This window comes from Trichogramma pretiosum, unplaced genomic scaffold (assembly GCF_000599845.2).
Source record: "Trichogramma pretiosum strain Unisexual culture from Peru unplaced genomic scaffold, Tpre_2.0 scaffold38, whole genome shotgun sequence".
Lineage (NCBI taxonomy): Eukaryota > Metazoa > Arthropoda > Insecta > Hymenoptera > Trichogrammatidae > Trichogramma > Trichogramma pretiosum.
The window spans coordinates 428,457-442,455 of record NW_019641677.1 but is presented as its reverse complement, the minus strand read 5'-3'; the positions used below and the strand labels follow the sequence as shown (position 1 = coordinate 442,455).

At 38.8% G+C, this 13,999-nt stretch overlaps 1 protein-coding gene across 3 annotated transcripts in view; it reads left to right on the top strand.

Moving 5' to 3' along the window:
• The first annotated feature begins 3,913 nt into the window (after positions 1–3,913).
• LOC106650698 (receptor-type guanylate cyclase Gyc76C-like) overlaps positions 3,914–13,999 on the top strand; it is a 99,439-nt gene continuing 89,353 nt past the window's right edge. For all 3 annotated transcript variants that reach the window (XR_001339336.2, XM_014368864.1, XM_014368863.1), the window contains exon 1: positions 3,914–6,414. The gene's annotated coding sequence lies outside the window, so the exon portion shown is untranslated. The remainder of the gene's footprint in view (positions 6,415–13,999) is intronic.

Genomic DNA, 13,999 nt, shown 5'->3' with positions numbered 1-13,999 from the left:
CTTTGTGTACTAATTTTTGGTGCGTTAACAAACTCGAATTTTTCACAAATTTTTTCTCACACTGATCGCATGCAAAATCGTTGTGGCCTTTGTGTACTGATATTTGGTGCCTACTCAAATGACTTCGGAACTCGAATTTATCTTCGCACTTGTCGCATGCATAATTTTTCTCTTTATTGTGAATTGTGTCTCTGTGAGTTACCATACTTGATTCTAGTATAAATGTCCCCTGACACATATCACCAATGTTTTGTTTGTCGTCTGAAACAACAATGTCATGTTGACTTGAATTATTTTCCGAAACAACTTCCTCGGATTTCTTTTCACTTTTATCCATTGTGGCGCCTAAAATAATCGTTGGATCCTTCTACTTAGTGACACAAAAATTGAATGAGCAAAATTGATCTTTTGATATTGTGGCTCGACTTTCAAACTTAATCAATTTTACTATAAACATGATCAGTGTTTGAGGGACTATTTCAAAACTGTTTATAATCATACTGTTTACAATGAAGATACTGATTTATCTGATCATATATTTTGCCTACAATATTCAAACCAGTTTATAATTTAAACTGGGCAACAATTTCTTGGGAGAATTTTTTTAACAGTTTAAAATTAAGGGGCTATTCTACTTTATCCATTTCAAAAAATCGATTTTTTTTTTATTTCATTTTTCGAAAGTAAATGTCTTTGAAAATATTGTGTCAAAATTTCAGAATGATCAAAGCCTTCTAAGTATAATCTTTGCAACGGCACGCATCTCTTAGTGCGCGTGTACGCTTGTACCAGTATAATACGCCTGGCAGCTACACCCCTTTTTTCGAATTTTGGCTCATTATATACATATAATCAGATGTTGTAACGTACTGTATAGGCTTATTATAAGCGCTGAGCACGTTGTTGTAAATGATTTTGAACTTTAATCAAAGTTTAGCTGCAAAGATGTTTAGGTGGCCACACGCAAAATAATAACGAGAGCTTCAACCATTGCGTGTGGATGATGGCACCAAAACATATTTTTTCCGGTGGTGTAATTGTTGAAATTGCAACCAACATATTTGCTTGTATCTTCAATGAAGGATTTTGCACCGTGCTAAAAATGATGGATGAGCTAAACTTAAAAATCAGAGCCTATGCCTCTACTTACGCTGAGAAGCGCGACGAGCAGCGCATACGTTTAGCGAACCGCCGTAGCACTGACTTGTCTCAGAAAGATAGAGCAAGCCGCAGAGACACCAGAATGGATGAAAATCAATTTCATGAAGAATTTAAAGGTCGTCTGTATGGCGCCGGTATCGCTGATTAATCGTAAGTATCAAATTTTTAACTATTCGAAAAAAAAACTTTGAACGCGTTTTTCTCAAAATGATGTTTTTCGATATGGTCCCAGTGATTTCTCAAAAACTACTGGATCGATTCGTCTGAAATTTTAACCACTTATTTGTTACATATATACGTATGGTTGGAACCAAAATTTTGTCAAAATTCAAATTTTTTCTATTTTTTTATAAGGAAAAACCGACAAAAAAAAATCGTTTTTTATTCCATTTGCTCAAGCGGCCGCCATTTTGTTATTTTTGACCCAAAAATGAAAATTTTGGTCCCAACTATAGCCAACCATGCACTGAATAAAAGGCTTTTTTCATTTTGTGTTTCAGATGTTTCATTATTGCTGAATCAGTAGGACAGTGCGCACCTGTTTTTTTTTCGTGCCTGCACACATGACTGCATTATACACATATATGTATAGTAAAACAAAAAAAAAATTTTTTTTATATACTTCAATACTACCTTTATCAACCCCAAAAAGATTTAGAATGATACCTGTCATAGATTGCTTAAAAAAAAATTTGCGGAAAATACCTTTTTTTATGGCCGACAAAGTAGAATAGCCCCTTGAATACTCTAAAAAAGCTCCATGTGCCATTGAGTATTATTATAAAAAATGTTAATATTCATTTCAACATTTCGCACCACGCGCCATGGCTCGATGACCTACCACTGTATATTGCACTCACGTCGTGTAAAAAAAAGTTTAATTTTCAGTAGTAACTTTAAAATATCGATCCCCCTTTCGAGTAGGAAAGCGTAGATGTATAAAAAAACAATTGTCGGGCGATAAAGAAACATGTGTCGATTTCAATAATTTTCAATAATGAGTCTTAAAAACATTTTTTCATTATCGGGGTAATTTTTTTTGCAGGCCGATTTCAACAATTTATTGTTTGTGTTTACGTTTTTGGTCTCTAACCCTTGGCACTGTGAATGAAAAGCGGAGCGAGGTACATTAATGCGGGTTTTGTAGATCTTTTTTGCTTGGAAAAAGCTATTCAACGCCACTGTATAAGAGTTAAAAAATTGTAGATAATGTGCCTGTAAAATATTTTTTAAACATTTTTCGCCATTTCATCTGTAGGTATTTCTTAGTATGAAAAAATAAGTCGCGTTCATGCGTATGAAACGTACGTATAAATACGAAGCGCATTCAACAGGTTGCGTGCCAATGTATGTGGCTCATTCTACCGAAACACACATTCTTCAAGTTCAAGTTTCTGAAAATCTTTCCAAAACAGATATTCTACAACTGTCAGCTGCGTTTAATAAGCTAAAAACTAAAGCAATTTTTGAATAATGGAGCTCTACAGTTATTTCAGTTTTATTTGAGGTATGAAAGGGACACGTGAACTTTTTCAAACATTTCATACCACTTCCAGGGGAAAATCCGTTGAAGAAGCCAGTATTCGAAAATGTCGAAGAGAAACAAGTTATTTGAACAATTGAATTTTGTAGCGCAACTGCTGTCATATCAAAGTTGTAAAAATAAAATTTAAATGTTCGACCGGTAAAAAAAATCTAATGCTGTGGCCTAAAACATGGACTTCACGGATTGAGAGAAGTTAAAAATGAATTAGTTCTGTTTGTTAAAAAAATGTAGGTACACAAAAAAACGCTTGCTTGTGAAAAAAAGAGTCAATTTTAAGTTTTGAATAACAAAATTTTGAAGGAACATTTTCCACTTTTACGCCTGCGTCAATAAATTATTATAGTTTTAAGGTTCTTGCGGTTAGAAAGTCACCCTATGAAATAAACATCGTTCTTAGCATATTATTTTTTGCATCGATTCCGTTTAATTTTGCGACACCGAGACGTGAGAAACGTGCTCGTGTTTCGGTAAAATCCGCCATATAGACAAGCTGCGAGCAACAGGTGTTTGTATACGGAGGTTTGGAGCCGCGTGTGGCTCGCGGCAGTGCGGGAGTTTTTCGCGCGCGAGCTTGTGTCAGTCAACGACGGAAAGACGATTTTTCATCCCTCCCACTCGAGCTCCTGAACAATTGATTCAACGAAACACACCAAAATGCCACCAGCGATACGAAGATTTTACACTTTGTCACCCGCATATATATACAATATAAACACTCGCGTCTGCACATACTCGAATGCATGTGCGTATACTCGCGGATACATCCTTTCTTTCCGCGACGTAATGCTTCTGTACACATTATACGTTGAGGAGATATATATAGTCGCACACGCGAAATACATAATTGCGTATATGGCTCGCGTGTGTGCGCAAGTATGCATCCGTGTATATGTATGCAAGTGTGCAAACTTGCAAAGCGGCGGCGGCGGCAAATTCATCGGTGCTGCCGCTCAACGGCAGCTCGGGCAAAGACTATACGTATAATATCATGCGGTCTCTCGGTCCCCCTACATATGTGTGCGTTTCTGCCAATATGTGTCTGTGCTGCCTCTTTGGCGCTTACTTAGAGCTCCGAGTTTGCTATATATACATACCGTGTGTCTTTGCTTGTCTGTGTGCAAACTTATACACACAGATGTAAGACACAAGTTGGCAGCAGAGGCAACACACAACGCACGCCGACTTCGTACTCGCGAACCTCAACCCGATCAGTATGACACGGCCAATGGCAACGCGCGGATCTGTCTCGGACTGTTTTTAGCCGGTTTGCCCGCGCTATATATACGCGCTATACAGCGTAAACGTAACGCACGCATTTTCCTGCACGTCCGCGAAATAATAATACGAGAAAAAAACGTTCGATCGATTCCGATTTTGCGCGCTACGCGAAACACAACGTACTACTACCACTACTCACTACAAATTTTATATACAATCGTAAACACGACGACGGATTATTTTATTGTTAAATTTTAGTGAAGTACGTGTACATATAATATATTGTATGTATCAATTTTCGTACGTCAATGTAACGCAAAGCGAAAACAAAAAAAAACGCACGCGTATCTCTCTGTGGCGCGCGTACGTGTAAATGTGCATACAGCCGAGTCTTCGTATATATACATGTATGTTCTTCGTAATCGATGCTAATGTCGATGCTGTTGTGTGTGCGCGTGTGTGTCTATAGTGCATCGAAGCAACGGATCAGTACGTGTGTGGTGCGATTATTATCCGTGTGTATACACGCGACGTGAAAATATTTAAGTAGCAAAAAATATTAAAAAAAAAAAAAAAAACGAAGAAGAAGAAGAGATACGAGAAGAAGAAGCGGCTATTAACAGTGTGTGTATTAGTGTAAAAGAGAGAGAGAGAGAGAGATAGATTCAGCAGCAAGTGTGCGTTATTATCATAGTAAACACAGTGAGCTCGGTCGATTTTGTCATATTTTTCGCCAGTTCTCGACGTCGTGCTCGTGCTCTCGCGAAGTCGTCTCCGCTGCTGCAGAAGATCATTACATAAATAACAAAAAAAAAAAAGAGCCTCTCGGAGAAATCTGCATTCTGTGTGTTTGTGCGTATAATAATATATATAATACATTTCGTCCAAAAAAGAGCTGCTGCGAGCATGTATAATAATATCTCTCTGCTTATATGCTGCTCCTCTCCTGCGCTCGTCATAATATAATCGAAGAGAGAGAGAGAGAAACACACCGACAACAGCACAACGAGAGTGTCGAGGCGCAGTGAAAAGGAGACGATACACACACACATTCGCCAAGTGCATCATCGTTAAATATATTGTCTGTGTGTGTGTGGTATATTATATCCGCAGTGAACGTTACATATTTTAAATCAACCGACGACGACGACGACGACGTTCGGAAAAAGCCCCGCAACTCTATATAACGTGTATACAAGTGCCCGTACAGTCTGCTGCCTTGTTTATTTCGGAGCTCCCTCGTATTGTTGTGTGTATCGAGTAGCTACTCGATAATAAACTACAGCTACTACAGAAATACTACTGTGCCGTGTAGTCTTCCATACTTAACCAATAATACGACTGCCAATACGCACACAAAGACGACAACGGAATAGTAGTAGCGAAGTGAAGTAAAAAAAAGAAGAAGAAGAGGAAGAATAGAAGAAAGAAAAGTGTCGTGAATGCAACGTGATCGTGAGTGGTGATGATACCAGTGTGTGTGTATTGTGTATATATAAACACATCAAAAAAAGTGCGTCTAACTTCGTGTAATGATCGTTGCCGGTTCTTCGCGCGTATAGCATCGTTGCCAAAAAAGAGCAAAGAAAGCAAAGCAACAACAAAAAAAAAGTCACTCGCGCAGCTTGCAGCAAAACGAGTGTGTGTGTGCCTTACGTGAGATCGCGCATCAGGGGCCCATGCAACAGCAGCGGCAACAACATACGTATATAACATAACTGAATCCTCGTATTATTAGAGCACCGCTGCATATATGTGTGTACGCGATTCTATCGTGCACATATAGTCGTCGTCGTGCCGTTCGAGATAGCGTGTCCGTATTGAGATCGCCGAGTGGTGCTCCGTCAGCGAGGTCGTGCACATTGCCGATGTGTGTATCGCACAACTATCGGCACACATGAATTTCCTACTTCTGTGAGTTCTTTTTCTGTGCGGCCCGATACTGACTTTTTACAAGTGTGCGTATGAGTGTGTTCTTCGATACAATACACGCACACAAGGGTCTGACGTACCAGCGCACTGACAGTTGTGCGTTGTTGTTGTTGTCTCTAATTTAACTCGTGCGCTTGCTGTTTTTTATTGTAAAACGTTCGTTCGGCTTGATATAACGCGAGTGAGGCCAAGACAAGTATATTTAAATGATATACGCACGCGAAAGAGGCAAATCCAAATGAAATAAATTCGAGAAGTCAGAGATTCGCAACGTGTGCTGCGATCAGCTGTTCCTCTCTCGCCTCGCGCGCAGTGGGCGTCGTTGCCGTTGTTCTCTCTGCGTGCTGTCGTTCCAGAGTGCTTCGTTCGTCGAGAAAAATAATAAAAGTGCAAGTGATTTTTGACGGGCAGATATATATATATATATATCTGTCGAAGCTCTGTGCGTGCGCGTGAGTGTGTGAGTGAAACACAGATAGAAACACGTGGACAAAATTGTAGGCAGGCGCATCGAGACACCACGTTACGATGCACCACGAGCAGCCTATGAGGCTCAGGTACGTCACTTACAAATTGAATATATATTCTGCTTTCTGTGTCGATTTTTATGTTTTGGTCTGATTTCGATTCGGTGCTGCACGGCGGCGTTCGAGCGTGCCGTGTGTTGTGATTATTTTTGTTTTTTTTTTAATATACTCAAACACTTGCGCACGTACTCGAAAAAGAGTTCGATACTCGCCGTGCGAGTCGCGGCGACAAATTTTCTCGAGAAATCATCGAGCACAACTCGTCGAGCTTGCATCGTACTACATGTATATATATTTGCCATATTTTCACGCGCGAACGTTACATAAAACGAGTGTTATAAGCAACGAACACGATGTATGCGTCCGTAATATGTGTGAGTGTGAGACAGAGAGAGAGATGTATGCCATTGCTGCCCGCCTGTCGCTCTCCCGCTATCATCGCGCACTTCTGCTCCGCGTTATACATACTACAAACTGCAACAACCAACTACTATATACCACTATCGCGAGTCGAGCGCAAAGAGCGTAAATACATAATTACATTTATATGCAACTATACTATATGTACGTTGTACAGTACGCGATATCTCGCGAACAATTTGTGCCTCTCGGCTTGTTTACTTTACACGACTCGGGCTGCTACTCCTGCTGCTGTTATAACGATCGCGACCACGAGAGAGACGCTCTTGTTAATAATAACAGCGTGAGAGAGAGAGTAATTAAATTGAGTTTTAAATTTTATGTTTTTTTATAATACAAAGTGCAATTGTAAGCGGTTCTCGTTTTTGTTCATTAATACGATGCGCGACTTTATATTTTGCTTTGCGATCGGTAAAAATCGACGAGCGGCGCTTATAAAGACAACACACGAGTTTATTTTTAAAATCATATATGTTTATATTGAAATAATATTTTCGATTATTATATGCGCCAACAGCATGTGTAGACGACACGATACATTATCACGATCGTACGAGGCTCCATTCGAGTGCGGCGACGCCAATATATTAAACGAGCCGAGATGTAAAAGAGAGAATATCACATGGTCGAAAAGCGTGTGTACGCGAATGAACCGATCTATCTCTTGTGTCGCATAATATGCAATGCGTATATCTATATGCGCCGTATATATGCTACAACAGGAAGTTTCAAATTCAATGAATGAGAGACAGAGAGAGAGAGACACTTTCAAAGGCGTCGTGCACACTATACACTTACTACTATACGCTCGTGTACAATGCAGCGATGCAGAGCATCTTTTAGCGTTGGGTTGAGATTACATCCAGTAAAATTATTGTCCGGATCGTTCTGAAAAATTTGCTCCTGTTTACTTTTCATCTGAAAAAACTATCAACTGCGCGTTAACTCGGAGATTGAGAGAGAGAGAGTTATCGACCTTCGAGTAATCGTTTTTTTGGAAAATTATATTTTCTCGTTGGCTAAAAAAAAAAGACAAGAGAATAAAAACGAAAATTTTTTGCAATGATTTGACACGAGGGTTTTCAACAAAAGATAACTCGTTGGTCAGTGTCACCGTGAGTCACAGGCTCGGGTATTATTATTAAATTTTTTTTTTTTAAACCGTATCATCGAAACAACTCATTGCTCTTGTTGCTGATTGTGCACATTGAGGCATGCATACGTATTTTTATATAGCAATCAAGTTTTAAAAGTCGATAGAAAAAAAAGTAAAGAGATTTCCAGAGTTGCATAATTTGGGCAAAATTTCGACTCGAAAGAGCAAATATTGTTTGTAACGATCTCTAATGTTTGCGTGGATATTTTTACGAAAAAAAAAAATTGAGTCTACATCGTTGGTGACGCTGATTATTTGCCACCGGCAAACATTGACGTTACATAAAAAGCAAAAAAGCAAAGTTAAAAAAAAAACGAACGCGCGAATATTTGGATTTCGTTTCGGATTCGATTGTTCGGAGTCGTTTTTTTTTCGGTGCTGTTTCTGCTGCGTTTTTTCCCATTTTTATCGTCTCGAGTTTTAAATGTTGACGAAGAAAAAAAATTAAATTAACAATAATAACGAAAAGCGACACGTGTAACGATCGTCACGACGACGGTGGCAATCGTGTGGCGCGTGTGTATAAACGCGTTTATGATATAAAAAAGCGAGTAGCTTTTCATGAAATTCTACGTTTTTCCTACAAATACTACAAATATACTCGACTGTATTGTGTTCCGCGCATACTACACCATCGCAGTTTAGCGCGAAACGCGTCACGATTCCTCTAATTTTTCCTCGTGACAATGTTTGTATACAAAGAGGCTATATGTACTGACGTTTGATAAAAAAAAATACGACGCACGATCATTTTTCTAACGTATTTATTATAATATTAATGCGTTACAAAGTATATAGGCCAACCATTGACTCCTGCATGCATATTAATCAAACCTGTGGAATCTTCTGCATCTTCCGTGAAGCTGCATAATACATTATTACACCCACTGCATATTATATACATTATACAATGTATACCGACAGAACGTCAAGGATCTCGATCTCTCGTGACGATGTATTTTCGAATCTCACCGATGACGTTGTATAAATCTCTCTCACAAACAACAATGCGTGTGTGTATATCCGTACGATCATAATAATAATAATAACAACGATAATATGTAGATCGATTACAATCGAGAAAGGATATTCAATCGACGCATCGAGTGCACTTTGAGAGATACGTATCGCTGTAACGAGAAGCGTAATATATTTTATATTTATAATTTGCGGTGGCATGCGGCGAACTATTTATAGCCTTTATATATAATTTATTATCGTGCGTCGCGCATTGTGTAATGTCGAGCAACTTTTGACGCGAGCTGAAAACTGCAAAAATTTCCGAGGACGGATTCCGAGAGTTCAGGGCCTTCATTGGTATGCACAATATATACAATATGTATCTCAGCCGCGGGGGAGGGGGTCAATATTCCCAAAATTCACGTGTGTAACTACTGATTTTTGCGTTGATAGTCGAGTTACGCGCGTGTCTGCGTCTGCGAGCCGCGGCGCGAGAGAGGCTAAAAACGAACGAATCCTATTAATAAACACTCGTCGGGTATATATAGATATGGGAGAGCGAATAAAGAGCAGCGCAAAGTGTATTTTTATAAATAACATATGTATACGATATGTTCTTACACACACACACACACACACGAGAGCGCGCGCGAAAGCTCGTGTCTACGAGGTAACATAGCAAGTGCGTATACAAAACGCGTGAAATATACATTCCGTACATACACTTGGCCGCGTTGCAGATTTATTTCTCTCCTTTTTTTCGTTCGATGCTCTCCGAGCAGCAGCGGCATGTTTCGTTCGAAGTTGGGCCTCGTCCCGATTGTGCGCGGAGGCGTTTGAAGAACACACCGAGCGCTCGATGATTGATTGCAAATTATTACATTATGTATGTATCGCTGGTGGAGTGTGTATTTCGTACAGCGCGAGTTGATATTATTTATATAATTATATTCAGAGTCGTAATCGTTTACATCGAAAGGTTCATCGGATGATTATTTTAGGTACGTATATAGCGCAAGTATTACATCGCGTTGTTGTTAATAGACAAGCGAATGAATTGCAATAGAGCCAAGTATGAAATTTAGTTTAATCAAATGATATACAAATTATAGGCATAGGTGTTTCTATAAGTTTCATAATCAATCACACAATATTTCAAGTTAAACAGTTACCTAGAGAATGAAAAATACATGGGTACAAAATGATCATGTATTCTTTATCGACTGAGTGAGAATAGAGAGCTCTTAAGGCTTCTCTATACACACTGTAGTCGGTAACTATATTCGCGTATTTTGTACCCATTTTTTTCATTTAGTATACAACCTATGGTCTTGAAATTTTTTGGGAGTGATCATGAAACTAATACAAATGTGCCTATGAAGCTATTTTTTCATATAAATATTGTAAAAAATTTTTTTTTTCAATTATCTGAAAAAATAGCTTCATAGGCACATTTGTATTAGTTTCATGATCACTCCCAAAAAATTTCAAGACCATAGGTTGTATACTAAATGAAAAAAATGGGTACAAAATACGCGAATATAGTTACCGACCGAGTGTGTATAGAGGACCCTTAAGGAGCTTTATACATCAATTCACTCCTCTTTGGCATTTTTTTGTATATGAATCACAGACTAATATCAATTTACATTTTTATCATAAAATTTATATCTTGGAGACCTAAAAAATGTGAAAAAAGTTGCTCAGTAGGCTTTTGCATCGAGAAATAGTTTATTTTTGCTATTTTAGCATTTTGATGTTAATTGATTGATTAGGAGATTTATTGGAGCCTTGAGGTATAACGACATGAGGCCACTCGGTGCACAAAGTTCAGATTAAAGTTTTTAAGGTACAGACCTTTAATACGGACCAAAATCGTTGTAGAAAAATATTTTCTATGGGCTGTGTTTTCTGGAATTTTAATTTAAATTATCAAAAAGTATGCACGCCAGCGCAAACTCATTCTGAACAATCATTTTTAATTTATTTAAACGATTTATTAAAACTGATTGTTATTAAACAAATTTAATTTAATTTGTTTCTTCGTTAATTTTCGATCGTTATCATAAAAACTTAACATTTTTAACGATTTTTAATTATTGTTACTTTAATTGTGTTAAAAATACTAAAAAATAAAAAATAATATTTTCACAATAGAAATTACAATTTGCATAACGAATTTGTATTACGCGGTCAATATGTACTGCGTTTGGGGGCACTACTCTTCGAATCCAAGCTATGTAGGTGAAATAGAGTTAATAAGGCGTCTTCATTATAGCCACGAGTTTTTGACTTTCTCTTCAAATCACGCGTGAGTCCGTGCGTGTATTAGATTACTAAGTCGCCATGTGTTTTTTTGGCTCAGATCATAGTGTACCTGCATTCGTAACACGTCTCAGTGCGTGAGGAGCTATAAGAAAAATTTCATCGACTACAGAAAGTGTTCTTTGTGAAAAGTGTAAAATAAAATTTGTATTATAAGAAATTGTGTGTTATCAGTGAGTGCGCAGAACAATTTTTAAATATTAATCCGAAGTAACTTTTTACGCTGGTGGCCAGTCCGATTACAATTCGTAAAACATGGATACGGATTATTACAATGGCCAACTCAACTCGGCAAAATTGGAGATTTTAAGAGAAAAGATGAATTGGGAGATTGAACGGGACAGATTTGAAGTTCTCTGTGAACTCGACAAATTGTTTAGCGAATGGAGGGGCCAACTTCCGAATCTTCGAGACATTTTCTATCCTCAAGAAATCGAGTGTCTTCTCTCGGAGGCTGTAACGAAGAGAAAGAAGAACATAGGAAATCGACAGAGCCAAAGAATCGTTGAATTCGTGGCTCGTAGCGGCTACAAAGACGAGACCGAAGTCGATAAAAACGGCAAGCCACTGCTGCGTCGCACTACACCGGTGCATCTCGTGGCTCGAAGCTGGTGCTGCAACCGAGAAAACGTGGTCCGCGAGCTCTTTAAAATATACGACAGGTTTGACCTGAACTACGTCGATGAAGATGGATTAACGCACTTCCACGTGGCTTGCCACTTGGGCATCGTCGATGCCGTCAAAAAATTTCTCGAGGTCGGCCAGGATCCTGATCTTGCGCATCCGAAAGCAAATGTTCCACTGCTACACTTCGCTCTTCGCGGCGGCCACAACGAGGTGGCTAAATTACTGCTAAGAAGCGGCGCCGATCCCAATTGGGCTAATGCGCGCAGAATGACACCTCTGCACGCAATTGGCTACAGAGGCGATGTTGAATTGGCGGAAATGCTGTTCAAGTGCGGCATCGATAGATGCCGTCCGTTACAAATCGACGCTAAAGACGATTGTGGCCGAACGGCGCTGTTCTGGGCTCTGTACCACAACAACAAAAGCGTGACCCAGTTCCTGCTAAGAAACGGCGCCAATCCAAATTTGGCTGCACGCAATGGTATGACACCTCTTCACATCGTTAGTCAGATATGTATGTATCGCGACAACGAATTGACGGCATTATTTTTCACAACGATCGACGAAATAGGAATGACGCTGCAGATCGACGCTCGCGACGCCTTGGGCAGAACCCCACTTCAGTGGGCCGTGGCGAATTTTTCGTCGAACTTAGTCGCTATTCTGTTGGATCGCGGCGCCAATTTGTCCAGCTTCGTTTTTCCAACCGAGGAACATTTCGACATGATTATCCATTCGCGCGAATTCGTGTTCGAGAATCGATCCAAATTAATGGTAGCTATTCGCGCTATGGACACTGTGCAGCTTCTAGAGGAACAAGGATACGAACTGTACCGAAGCGATGCCCTGATGATCATGAAATGTTTCTCCGAGTACGAAATGTTCGAGCAGTCGGGGGATGTCAAAAGAACTTGGATGGATAATGAAAAACTCGTGACAAGAATGAAAAGCGTAATGATGAATGCCAACGTGTCGCTGTACGATTTGTTTCAATTACGACCCAAAGAGGCGGAAAAACTAGTCACAAAAATTGACTACTATAGGTTCGCACACGGATTCAGTATTCCAGCTGATATCGAGTTACATCTGTGCGAGATAATATCAAGAAAATTTTTCCAGTCGTGGGCGCTGGAACCTCTCATAGTGCTGACGCACTTTAGACTGCCGCTTCTTTGCTGTGACATGATCATCGAGAACCTAATGAACCAAGATTTATATAAAATTTGCTTGGCGGCTACACAACTCCAGGCGGCTTCCAGCTAGCATTTCATTCGAATAAATAAATTCAAATAAATAAATAAATTAATTAAATAAATTAAATAAATAAAAATTGAATTCATTAGTTTTTATTACTATACACGTTGAAATATTACTATTATTATGACGTTGAAAATCAATATTATTTTTGACGAAAATTACGTACAGCAACTACAAAAAATATTGTGGTTCTGAATTTTAATATTTTGGTAACGTAACACAAAGCAGTTTATGACGATTAATTAAATAGCTAAATAATAAATGAAATAAAATGAGAATTAAAATTACTATTGATTCTGAAGTAATAAGTTGTTCAAACAATTCAATGACACTTTGATATGCCTTGTCCATGTCAATCGTGCACTTATTTTTTATTCATATTTTTCATCAAATTTAAGAAATAACTACCACGGGTGTTGCTCGGATAAATTTTTTATGAAAAATTGTCACAATTCTTATTTTAAAATCATACGGAGAATCGCTCGGTATCGCCAGCGGCAATACAGCTCACCTACTCTTTCCCCATCACTCACGAGAGTCTCTACGTGCGTATACGCACTCGTCGTTATATTCTCGGCGTTCGTATATCACCATATATACAATATTGTTCGTTCGGTGCGCTGCAATATATATATGGGTCAGATTCAGAATTTTTCAAATAAACCTGCGGGCGAGGTTCACGGATTTTCCTGAAATTTTGGTATGTTATAGTACATGATAAAAAAGTGCCAAAACCAAAATTTTGGACCCCCTCCCCCCTCCTACCCCCCTCCTCCCCTATAGACGTCCATTTTCTATCTATATTTTTTCTGAAGGCCTGAAGCTATTAAAAAATCTGAAAAAATTCATGAAGGTACTTTTCAACAATCC